The sequence below is a fragment of the Haliotis rufescens genome, unplaced genomic scaffold (assembly GCF_023055435.1).
Source record: "Haliotis rufescens isolate VD_foot unplaced genomic scaffold, xgHalRufe1.0.p SCAF_77, whole genome shotgun sequence".
NCBI classification, from domain to species: Eukaryota; Metazoa; Mollusca; class Gastropoda; order Lepetellida; family Haliotidae; genus Haliotis; species Haliotis rufescens.
This window is the reverse complement of record NW_025964369.1, coordinates 912,182-925,927: the sequence shown is the minus strand read 5'-3', so window position 1 is coordinate 925,927 and position 13,746 is coordinate 912,182. Positions and strand designations below refer to the sequence as shown.

Sequence of the window (13,746 nt, the reverse complement as noted above, 5' to 3'; positions counted from 1 at the left end):
GTCTTCAGCAACCCATGCTTGACGTAAAAGGCGACTATGCTTGTCGTAAAAGGCGACTAACGGGATCGGGTGGTCAGGCTCGCTGACTTAGTTGATGCATGCCAGTTTATCCCAATTGCGTTGATCGATGCTTATGATGTCAATCACTGGATTGTCTGGTCCAGACTCGATTATTTACAGACCGCCGTCATATAGCTGGAATATTGCTGAGTATAAAATGATGTTGGTTTTTTTCATCATGAGTCCTTGTTTATCTGGTTTTTTGTTTTATGGTTTCATTGTTACAAGGAATGACTGACGAGGAAATTTCACCTAGTATGTAAATAATACAAACCACAAAACAATATTTCGATCAGAATTATTCTCAGGATGACCTGGATGTACCATATGTCTATGACAGCTCAACCATTCATTGATGGAAAAATGAATATCTAAATTTGTTTTCTTTGTTGATGTTTTCATGTATGTTATCATGGGGATTTTAGAACAACACAACTGTAATTTAGACATATGTAATGATATGTCTGATACCCTTTAATGACAAACTAAACATGAATATGACACATCAGTGAGTGAGTAAGTTAAAAAAGCATCGGCAATATCGCGATGAGAACAAGATAATACTTTCTAAATTGCTGTCAACAAAGGACAATCAAATGGTTGTTTGTATTTTGTTGTTTAACGCCGCACTCAGCAATATTCCAGCTATATGACGGCGGTGGGTAAATAATCGAGTCTGGACCAGCCAATCCAGTGATTAATATCATGAGCATCGCTCACGCAATTCGGATCGATCACATGCGTCAACCAAGTCAGAGAGCCTGAACTCCCGATCCCGTTAGTCGCCCTTTACAACAAGCATAGTCACCTTTTACGGCAAGCATGGGTTGCTAAAGACCAATTCTACCCCGGATCTTTAAGGGGCGACAAATTAGTAGTGATAATATCACAATTGAAGTATAAAACAAACCAGATCAAATTTAAATGGCGACTTTCATTACTTTCGCTTTCTGCAGGACTCCCAGCAGATTTATGCCATCACTTTTGACACCAGCGGCTGTACGTTATGCCAGCCAATAATAAAAAGACAAAACATATGCCACTGGCAGGCGGCACATCGAGTTGAAGCTTTCAAAGATATCTAAATACAAATCTCCACCCTTCACATAATGTTCTTGACCCGTGAAGATTCTGGGGTAGAAAAGGTCTTCAGCAACCCATGCTTGCCGTCAATTATTTACAGACCGCTGTCATTTAGCTGGAATATTGCTGAGTGCGGCGTACAACAACAAACCAACCAAACCAACCAACATAATTGTCTTACTCATAACCAATGCTCGTCGTAAAAGGCGACTATGCTTGTTGAAAGAGGCTACTAACGCGATCGGGTGGTCAGACTTGCTGACTTGGTTGATGTATTTCATCGTATCCTAATTGCGTGGATCGATTCTCATGATGTCAATCTCTGTATTGTCTGGTCTAGACTTGAATATTAACAGACGGCCATCATACAGTTGGAATATTGATGGCTGCGACGCTAAACAACAAACAAACAAACAAATCCTTGCTGTCACAACATTCCTGTTACATTTTCAGATGTCAAATAACCTGATAACAATCAATTGAAGTCATTGTTCTGCAGACAGTGTTCAGAGTTTAATTGTGTGTACCCTAGATCTTAAAAAAGCATTCCTCTCTTTTTTTGTTTTCCAGTTACTACGTTCACGAAACCATGGGGCATTGTGACATGTAGGTACCACTGAAGAAATAGAAATTATTCCAGTGTTTAAACATGAACCATTCTATGAAGAAATGTATTACTTGGCTCGCTATTTAATTTGCTTCCATGAGATAAACGATTCAGAGGTGACAGGCATGTACACAAAGCTGTGTGTAATGTAAAATGAATACAAATGATATTTATTAACAAGCATCACGTATGGGTAAGGTAACGCTCTTAACATGAACTGTCATTCAGTTTGAAGTTAGTTCTGAAAACATTCTCACATTGAGAAATGACTCGACGTCTGATGACTATTCTTAGTGTCACCAAGTGTCCCCCTCAACCTAGTCTAGGGTCAAAGCGTTTACTCGTCACGCCGAGGACCCAGGTTCGATTCCAAACATGGGTACAATGTGTGAAGCCCATTTCTGGTGTCCCTCGCCGTGATATTGCTGGAATATTGTTCAAAGCGGCTTAAAACCAAACTGACTCACTCACTCAACCATATGTCCTTACACCTACAACGTCATCAGCTTCCTCTGTACTAATAAGATGTTTGTCATAATTGCTAGGGAAACTTAATCATACGATATTCCTTACAATAATCGGTGCATCCCACTGGAAAAAAACCCATTTGAACTACGATTTGTGAATTTCAGGGGATGTCACAGAAACTGAACTGTATTTGATTAGGGGGAAACATATTTTGTTTCGATTCTAGTTTATTTCAAGGTAATACTACTGAGTGAATTAATGTATGTGTCATTCTATGGGTGTATTTTTGTCTTACAGATGTTCAAGGCCTAAATCAGGCAGATCGAAAAACACGTAAGTGAACGACAAAAAGCTGTGTCCAAACGTCACCTCATCTGATATATCTGCGGACATTACGACTCAATCCACATTAATGTACTTTAAGCATAATACTCATACTTATGACCCTTTTTAAAAGGTACTTAGTGTTATAATTAAGGAATTGGTTGAAACTTTTTCTAAAGACATTGAAAAGGGCAAGCTAAAACGATACGTATTTGCATTTCTTATTAATGTTATTTATTTAATCTACATTCGTTATTTTTACAGTTCTTTCACTTGACTTACCAACTAATAATGATACTGTTCGTTCGGATGAAGAGGGTATGTATGAATCGATTTGTTGTCTTTGTGCCCCCCAATAACTATCATAAGTTACATGATCAGCTATTGTAATGAAGACCACACAGAAAAATACCTACATTTTGATTAAGCTGAACTGTTTATTACAACGTTTCTCAGTTATGTATTTCCCGCAACAAAAAGTATAACATGTTGGATTGTTTTAATGTCAGATATGCGACTTTTTCAGTGAAATATAGAAAAAAACATAATTATTTATGGAGTAGCATCCATTGACATCTGATAAATTGTAGAAAGGCAAATAAGAAAGTTTCATCTTATTAACATTGACATCTCTAGGTCCCAAATTTGTTTGTTTGTTGTTTAACGCCGCACTAAGCAATATTCCAGCTATATGACGGCAGTATGTAAAGTTACGCACTTGGGATCGATTGCATGCAGCAACCAAGTCACCGATGCCCTTACTCGCCTCTTACGACAAGCATAGTCGCAAATTTCTGCTTTTGTTAGTCATGAATAGATCATTCCGTGTTTATTGTATTGAAGTGACTGGAAATAATGAAATATCTATAAGCAGCCAATGTTTTAACAGCATGGTAATAATTTTACGAGACAATATTTATCCTTTCGTTGGATGATGGCACTAACACATATTTCTTTTACTCATTTTGAATTTTTTACAACTAACTAATTTCTTTAACGTACAATTCATCCATGACTGTACGCCAGTTTATGTCCGTTTTGTCGATTCAAAATGAAGTTCTAATATGCTGTGATGTCTTTTTAAAAGAATTGAATTTTTTTAAGAATTACAAGAAAGCAAGAAAACCCTTAAAGGTAGGTACATAAAGGTTAAAAAGGGTGGATGGTTACAACTGTGGAATTTTAACATGACCAAGGTGAACAAATGATGTTGAATTTCAGCTGCCATGATTATGATGAAAGGGACAGCACGACAACCATTGAGTTGGTTGGTTGGTTGGTTGGTTGGTTGGTTGGTTTGTTTGTTTGCGCCGCACTCGGCAATTTTCCAGCTATATGACGGCGGTCTGTAAATAATCGAGTCTGGACCAGACGATCCAGTGATTGATATCATGAGCATCAATCGACACACTAGGGATCGATGACATGCTTCAACCAAGTCAGCGAGCCTGACCACCCGATCCCGTTTGTCACCTCTTACGGCAAGCATAGTCGCCTTTTTAAGGCAAGCATGGGTTTACGGCGATAACCATTGAGAAACCTAACCTAGGTACGAATTTCTTTCGAACGAAAAGTAATAAAACTTTAGAATTCACTGATCATTTGCTTAAACTCTACAACACTCGTTTGCTTGACCATTATTCCACTATGTAGCCATAATTCACTTTGACTGACGTGAAAAAAAATCTTATTGTACTTATATAGATATATACATACGACAATATAGTATGACCGTGATGTGAACAAAATTATTATTGTAATATATACATTTATGATGTCAATTTCTTTGTTATGGGCAACATAAAGTTTCGGAGTATATGCTTACTCCTTCATCAGCTTCTGTAATATTGTTTTAATGTCACAACATTGTGGACACAAGCCATGGAAGCCATTCTGTCAAGACTTGCTGAAACGAAGTATATTTGAAAAGCCTTGATCTGTTTGAATACATAGTACCTCCAAAGTGGCGTAATATAGTATAACTGTGATGTAAAAAAATTATTATTGTAATATATACACATCAGTGTTCTGTCTAAAAATTAAACCACATTGCTTTATTCCTGGCTTAACTGTATTTTGTTTTATGGTTTCAGTGCTTCGAGGCTTGGCTCCCGAGGACCGTACAATAAGTATGTCATAAATGACACCAACCACAAAACAATATTTCGATCACAATTATACTCCCAATGACCTGGAAGTACCATATGTCCATGACTGTTCAACCTTTCATCGATGTAAAATTGAATATTTTCACTTGTTTGCTTTCATAATTCTTTCATATACGTCACTATGGGGGATTAGAGAACACACCTGTAATTTGGACATATGTAATGATATGTCTGATAGCCGCTGAGGACTAAGTAAACATGTATTTGACACATCAAGTTGAGGCTTACAGATATGTATCAAATCTTTTACAGCATATCTAAATACAAATCCCCTCCCTTCACATTATGTACGTACTCCTACGTTGGGAAAGTATCGTGCCACACCCGGTGCCTCTTAATGAATGTTACAAAACAACAAAACAAATAAAATGAATTGTTTAATACACTACATTCTCCTTTCAGTTCTTGCAGCCTTTGATCTCACAGAGTTCCTCAGAGGTACGTATTGTGAGGCAACGCAAACACATCGCTTGATATGTGACGCCAATGTTTATGTTAGTGTTTCTGATGTGAGCCAATGGTTGCAGACCGTCGTCTGCATACATCGTACATTAGGATATTAGAGTGAGTGAGTTAGTTTGGTCTTACGCCGCTTTTAGCAATATTCCAGCAATATCGCAGCGGGGGACACCAGAAATGGGCTTCACACATTGTAGCCATGTCGGGAATGGAAACTGGATCTTCGGCGTGACGAGCGATCGCTTTAACCACTAGGCTACACGACCGCCCATTAGGATATTATAGAGCATATACCTAACAGCGTGTCCAGAGAAACTCATTGGATTTGAGTGCTTTGTACGGGTCTTCAGGGGTCTTCTCAGACATAAACCACTTTCCCACGTGACAAACTTTAGGAATGACTTCCTTCAAACTTGTCACTAAACGTTGTGACTATAGATATAGTTACATCTCTATCGTCAAGGTTCCGGACAATTAGTCAAAGACGAATGCAACTGTCATCTGAAGTTAATTGTGTGTTTCAGTTCTTATCGTAGGAGGAGCCCAAGTCAGCAAGAGTGACCGTGAGTATGCTTGATTGTTGTTTGTTTGTTTTTCTAACGCCATACTTAGCAATATTCCAGTTATATGACGGCGGTCTGTAAATAATCAAGTCTGGGCCAGACAATCCAGTGATTGACATCATGCACATCGATCCACGCAATTGGTATACGATGACATACATCAACAAGTCAGTGACTCTGAACATCCGATCCTGTTGTCGCCTATTATGACAAGCATAGTCGCCTTTTACGCCAAGCATGGCTTTTTGAAGACCTACACGAGACCCGGATCTTCACGGGTCTCGTGAGTGTGAAGACATTATGAAGTCGAATAGTGACGTTTTAGGTTCGAACTACTCCTAAAATAACAGAACACTATCAATTTATGCCCATCAATGTATAAAGGTTCGCGAGAGGTATCAGTGAGGCCTTCACAGTTATGTTTGCAGCGTTTCAATGCCTGTGTTTGTTTCTAAGAACACAATTTCATACATTAGAACTTGACACCTGTCATGTTTTGGAGACACATTTCGTCATCGGGGGAATCATTTTCATGTGACGAACATATGGTGCTGTCACGTTTGCATGTCATACCCATGTTTGCAAATGTATGATGAGGTATATACCTGTAATAATGAGAACCAGGAAACTCATAATTAAGGGATGTATGAGTTTAGGTTATATGTTTAAAAGTCTTCCTTATTCTTCATATGAAGGGGTATTATAAACCGAAGCATGACTTTGACTCTGATTATAAAATCTTCTGATTCGGATTGATGGGCAACAATATTTCTCTCTTTCAGTACCAGGAATATTCAAAGGAGTGTTAACAGGTACGAACTAGCAACGAATGAGTGAGTGAGTGAGTGAGTTTGGTTTTACGCCGCTTTTAGCAATATTCCAGCAATATCCGGGTGGGGGACAAAGGGAAATGGGCTTCACACATTGTACCCACGTCGGGAATCGAACCAGAGTCTTCGGCGTGACGAGCTAACGCTTTAACCACTAGGCTACCCGACCGGACCAGCAAAGAATGAAAGTAGGTAGGCAGAGAAGATGGACAAGAAGTATTTGAAAATGTTGTAAAGACGAGACAGAGTAGGAACTTCATGTGTTTTTCAATGTTTGGTCCTGTCATAGATTGGGGGCGGTCGGGTAGTCTAGTGGTTAAAGCGTTCGCTCATTGCTTTGAAGACACGGGGTCGATTCCCGACATGGGTACAATGTGTGAAGCCCATTATCGGTGTTCCCCGCCGTGACATTGCTGGAATATTGCTAAAAGCGGCGCAAAACCATACTCACTCACTCACTCACTGTCATAGATCGTCAGCTTGATAATAGAGGAAAGGCAAAATCATAAGACTCCAGTTAAGATTAAACATCAGTTTTATGTTAAAAATAATTTTGTGTAAAAGAATTTGTATTTCAACACTTTCAAAACGCATAACCTTAATTAAGATTTTATGGCAGTCACTTGATACACTGTTCAATATGACTTTTTGATAACATTTTCTATTTTGCACAATTCTATTTGAATTGACCTATTTGAAATCTAGTAACTTAACATGAATTTCTCAATGAATTATAGGAATGACTATTATACACATACAGAACATTGTCTGGTTGTTATGTGTATAGAAGATGGCAGCGAGACAATACTGACAATAGTCATTGAGGAATGTCTTTGAACAAATTAGTTATATATTGATAAATCCATCCATGTTTTAATTAGAGACACTAATACAGTATTGTTACTTTATTACTTCTTTCAGTTTTTGGTGAAGACAACAAACAAGGTACGTCCACATGCAGCAATCAAAATATTATCTGGAAACAAGGGAATGTTTTAAACCCTGATTATCCCATGGATTTGGTACGGGGGCATTGATGTCCAACTATATAATTTTCATAAAATATTTCATTTCATTGACAGGTGAGTACGTTGACAAAATAACAAGTATGTACAAGGCAACTACACGTGACCTCTTTGAGTATCAGGTTTAGAGTAACTAACAACACTAAGTAGAGAAATAATGTCCAATCATTCATCAGAGAATACAAACATGAAACTTCACACACATCCTATACTGGCAAATTATAAGCCTTTTCCACTGATGATGCAAATTAAACATTGTGAACAGTCTAGATCCAACTCTATACTGACATTAATGTGATGTATAATCAACAAATCATCTTTTCCATATATTAACTAATAGAAGTATATTATTTTAAGTGGTGTGATGTGAGTGATGATTTACAGTCACATCGACATTATTTCAGCCATATCATGATTTATTTAAGTGCCCTTTGGATTGCTAACTTACAAAATGCTGCAATATTCACACTGTACATTTGTTTTTTTATATAGAAGCCTTAATTGATAAATACCATGCATTTTCAGTCGTTTCCATTCAATTTACTTTTGAAATTCCTGAGCTATGGAAAATTCACTGTCATGAAGTAATTACGCAAAGATATTCATTGAAATACGATATATGTTTTTTGATATATGTTTATTTCATTTTCATTCCATGCTTGATAAATGTCATACTAACGGTGTCAAAAAGCTCTCATGAAGACAAATTCATTTAACCGTTCAATAACATTATTAAATGGTGTGAAACGATGAAGACTGTATAACAAATATATGTACATGTATATAACAATTAAACACTGAAAAAAGGACATTAAACTGATTCTTATTTTGCATTCAATAAGTCTATTGCCTTATGTGTGAAACAATTGAGCTGACGAGGTCTTCACCGTCAGCAGCCTTAGCACAAACAGTTACCTTCTGACGACAGTATAGTCCGTTCAAGTATTTAACCTGTTTGTTTTTTAAAGATTTAAATAATTACATCATTGTGCACAACTTACTAACTTTATATATGAATCAGTTTGTATGATTAACATGGTATTGTACATTTTACATACCAGAACAGGGGCGGTCAGGTAGCCTAGTAGTTAAAGCGTTCGCTCGTCACCCCGAAGACCCGGGTTCGATTCCCGACATGGGTACAATGTGTGAAGCCCATTTCTGGTGTCCCCCGCCGTGATATTGCTAAAAGCGGCCTTAAACCATACCATTCACATACCAGAACAAAATGTTTAAAATTTAGATAACACTCATTCATTCTTTTCTTCAGCCTTTCAAGGACCCGTCTTCCGACAGATAATAGAAATGCGAGGTATGGTATTATTACAATATGTAACATGTCAAAGTATCGATCGTTATAGGCAAAACTTCATTGAAACTTCTGCATCTCGAATGTTCCTGTGATTGAAGCTATATGACGCCGTCTGTTAATAACCAGACAATCCAGTGATTGACATCAAGAGCATTGCTCCACGCTAATTGGGATACGATGACGTTCATCAAACAAGTCAGCGAGCCTGAACATCCAAGCATAGTCGCCATTTACGGCACGCATAGGTTGCTGAAGATCTATTGCTGGTCGTGTCAATCAACAGGGTGTGTGGCCTCCGATAGCTGCGATAGCCGCTTATTTCCCTCTCAATGAGTTGACAAGTCTTGGAAAGGAGGCTTGGGAATTCCTTACCATTCCAGCACCAAAAATGCTTCCATTTCCTAAGTGTATGTGACTGTCTTGTAGCCTGAAGACGTCTTCCAGTCTCGTTCAAGTTATGCTCAGTTGACGCCATATGCAGTGACACAGGCGGCCATGACTTCACGCTTGTTGGTTGTTTGTTTGTTTGTTTGTTTGTTGTTTGACGCTGCACTCAGTATTATTCCAGCTATATGGAATATTGCTGAGTGCAGCTTTAACAACCAACCAACCAAACCAATGTTAACATAGAACAGTGATCCTTCAATGCGTTAATTAATATATATATACATAATATAACATATATACAAAGTGATATATAGAATTATTCGTGTGTAGTGCATCTCTACATGAAACGTGTTTCTCATATGTTTCAAAATCGTGATAGCCACATATGAAGTGTGTGAGTGAGATTGGTTTAACGCCCCTTTTAACAGTATTCCTGTTATATCACCGTGTGTCAGTTTATTGTGATAGGAAAACCCTGAGATGTAGGTGCCAGGGGTTTACCACATGATGATATTGTGCTGACAAACAGAAACATAATCAGGGTGACCCACAGGAAGCAACTCAACATAGAAAATTGCGGCGTTTAAGACAACTGGGCCACCCATGCCCACAGTGTTTACTGTGACTTCATACAAGAAAAGTGCTAGCTGCAGCTAGAAAGGACTGTATAGATCCCCAATAGATAGGCCTAGCCTTTAGGTTTGCACTTTACAGGAGAGTATCGTCATTCGAAACTGTCACGGCTACTTCTAGAGCTAATGAAGCTTTTGACTATGTTTGAAACTTCAATGGAATCATATAATAATGCAAAGGAAATTAGCCTTGACTCTCAACGGAAAACATTGTACGACGTATGCTATACGATTACCACTTGTGTCTTTCTCCCAATCAACAAATGAAGATCCGATGAGAATAGGTCAGCAGCCCATGCTTGTCGTAAGAGACGACTAACGGCATGGGGTGTTCAGGCTCGCAGGCATGATCGATGCATGTAATCATATCTCTATTGCGTAGATCGATGCTCATTATGTCAATCTCTGAATTGCCTGGTCCTGACTTCATTTTGTACAGACCACTGTCATGTAGCTGGAATATTTCTGTGTGCAGCGTTAAACAACAAACAATCAAACAAACAAACTTTCTCCCAATCACAATTAAATATTGTCTTTTCTCTTTCAGTTCGAAAGCCAAGGGCATGAACGTGAAATAGACAACAGCGGAAATACAAAGTACAACGACTAAGCAAATTCATCTTTCCTATTCACACGTATCATTGGACTTCCCATTTAAATTATTTTTTTCGAATTTGTACTTGAAAAAAAAAGATATTAATTTGCCAATGCATTTACACACACTTTAACGTTCTATATCTCTGAGTGTATGCATTTTCAGTTGATAGTTGTTGGGCTATTTGCGAGTAAGTTTGATGTGTGATCCAAAGTGTGTGATCCAATGCTCTTACACATGGCGTGTCTTGAATGTGATATTTGGTCTGCTCTTTTTCAGGACAAAAGATCCAACTGAACACAAGAGTAGCCTGATGTGATGTCGTTGGAAGTGTCCTTGGAAATTGACAATAGTAAATGTCTTGAAGGCCTGAACTAAACACGTTTTCTCTTGTGCTTTTTTGTCGCTGCAGAAGGCTTTCAGCCCATATATCTATTCAAATACTAAAACAGTGTCTCCTACTCCCATACCTTGGTATATGGAAACATAGAACATCTGATATTAAAGGTCGGATGACATGAGTCATGGGTTCTATGTGTGATGTACATGTATGTCAGCGGTATATACTGTAGATCTGTATATCTTCCGATTTTGGATCGATGACAAGCTTCAACCATGTCAGCAAGCCTGACCATCCGATCCCGTTAGTCACCTCTTGCGACAAGCATATGTAGGGTTAGGACTTGCGCATTATATATCGTGTACTGATATAAGAGCAACATTTAACGCTATGTAAACTACACTATATGCACACAACGGGTATAGAATGCGTATGCTCAGGTTGAATCAAAACACAAGATTCGCAGTGATGACAGTCAATCTCGAAATGAATAAGGCCATTTTTTACGTTCAGAAGAATGCCTATTGCAAGACCATAACAGATATGTACAAATAACATTTAATCAAAGAACAAGGAAATAATAGATAAACGAATATAGTTTCTGCTTTTGCTGTGTAAATGATAATTGTTACCCGTGTGAAATACCTCATGTGTGAATGAAGATATTTTAGAGTGGTATCAATAAAAAATAGCGACAAAACCCTTAAAAAACCCGTAAAAAAAACAATGGTAAATATTCTTTGAATGACATGGACAATAACTCTACACTACTACCACCCCCCATGAAGGCTCAGCCATTATCAATCATAATAATCATAGTCAATAAGCATAAGCTCCAAATTTTTAAAAAGTATGTACATAAAACTTTATCAAACTATTCCATTAAGAAAACGACACTAACGTAATGAGAGCTAATGTCATTAATAAGATCCTTTTTGGAGGAAATTTTCAAATTTTTCCCCCTTTTGATTGAAAAACCAAGACAGACAAGCAGGACATGCTTCACCGTGATTCTTTAATCAATGAGAATGGAGGACCCTCACCTTTCAATAACTATGCATGTGTATATCTACTATGGCCAACGCAGCATCGTGGCATTATGATATCTCTAATGTAACATCTAATCACAGGTTTGATATTAATGCATGGGATAAGAAGTGGTGTCACAGATTTGCGCCGTGCGTAAATACGACCTTTTAGCGCTGTAAGAAGTATAAAGAATTCAGCTTTTTGTACCAATACCTTTTATACTTGACTTGGCAATACCTGAAGGCTGAATGCAAATATGAACGTCACGCCAATACCTTGACAAAATATGTAAACAATATAAATTTATATACTCTTCAAAAAATGAAACGCAATACGGATATCTGTGGCAATACAAGCAAAATGAGGGCTCCAAGAGATGCACAATGAAGAGGTTAATGTGTTATAGTGTCAGTGACAAATGTCCCGGATCAAAATGATCACAACAAGGACATGCAAACCATCAGCCGGGAAACACGTAGGATTCGCCAGGTGTAACCACTGCACCTCCACCCAAGATCGCTACATCCGACTGCACCACCTGCGTGAAAGGACGATCTTAGCCACCTCAACCTCACTTTCCGATTCATACGAGGTTCGAAAAGTCCGAAGCATAAAAAACAAAACCAACAATTGTGAAAGCGTTTTTTTAAACAAAATTTCCACATAATCTCCCTGCTTTTCAATATCGTTAATGAACCTTTTTAACTCAATATGTTTTTTTGATAGTATTTGCTATTTTGCACAATTCTATTTGAATTAACATAATTGAAATCCAGTAACTTGCACGAAGAAAAGACATAAATTCTTCAAAGAATTATAGGAACGACTATTATACACATACAGAATATTGTCTTCTTGTTATGTGTACAGAAGATGGCGAGATAATATTGGCTCATTTAGTGCTCATGTGTGTGGCGTTAAGCAACAGACCAACCGTCATTTTCAATACACTTCTTATGTCGTTAGTGAAGCTATTCTGTTCCGATCAGAAAGACGTTTTCTGAAGCCATCCTGAAAAAAACCATTTGCGGCTGCTTTCAGATCATCGTTGTCGTCAACGCGCTTTCCACGAAGGTGTCCTCTCAGTTTAGGAAACATTTGGAAGTCACTTGGTGCGAGGAAAGTCGAGCATGGAGGGTGAAGAAGCTAATAAACAAACGCCCTCAACGGACCAATATTACACTTGCAAGGAAATACTCAAACAATGTACTACATTGACAAGTTCACTTTGTTATAGACAACACTTGAAAGTTAGTCCAGTTTAGAACTTTTTGACCAGCCCTCATAATGTAGATCATGTTTCGCTAGTTCAAAAATGAATCGTGTTCTTCAGATCAACTTGGTTACATTCGCCAGCATAACTGGTTTGGATGACCAAACTGGAGGACATTAATTGTCCCCCAGTATTTAACCAATGTATGTCGTAAGGTGGACCAAATGAATTGGTGACTTGGCTGAATGCGTGTGATCCTGTCCGACGGCGTGGGACGTTGATCATAATATAAGGATGTGGTTTGTCTGGTCTGGAGTCGATTATTTAAGCTCTCTGTCATGCAAATATTGCTGAATGTGTCATGAAAGCAATGTCACGAACTATTTAATTTTGTAAATACTCTGAAAATCTTGAACAATCTCCTTCAGATCTTAGATAAGATAACAATAGCATAAGCGGGGTTTGGTTTGTCTCTCGGTAATTTCATCAAACTGAATATAACCTGTTTAACCCATAAATGTATTAAAACACACATATGGTTTCCATTTACTCCTATTTTTATCGCTACTTCAGATCGACTGTAAAACCCAGGCTGAGTGAAAGTTGTCGGGGCGCTGATCCCCCAAACAAAGTGGCAACACGTGTTCAGAG

At 38.0% G+C, this 13,746-nt stretch overlaps 2 long non-coding RNA genes across 2 annotated transcripts; both read left to right on the top strand.

The window, feature by feature from the left end:
* Positions 1-279: 279 nt before the first annotated feature.
* On the top strand, positions 280-4,671 carry LOC124111661. Its single transcript, XR_007219255.1, has 6 exons — positions 280-315; positions 1,714-1,749; positions 2,516-2,551; positions 2,807-2,860; positions 3,647-3,676; positions 4,636-4,671. It is a non-coding gene; the product is annotated as an uncharacterized LOC124111661 (long non-coding RNA).
* A 2,809-nt stretch (positions 4,672-7,480) lies between these two features.
* LOC125376778 lies at positions 7,481-10,840 on the top strand. The gene is made up of 4 exons (XR_007219256.1): positions 7,481-7,507; positions 8,858-8,899; positions 10,466-10,515; positions 10,793-10,840. It is a non-coding gene; the product is annotated as an uncharacterized LOC125376778 (long non-coding RNA).
* The last annotated feature ends 2,906 nt before the right edge of the window (positions 10,841-13,746 follow it).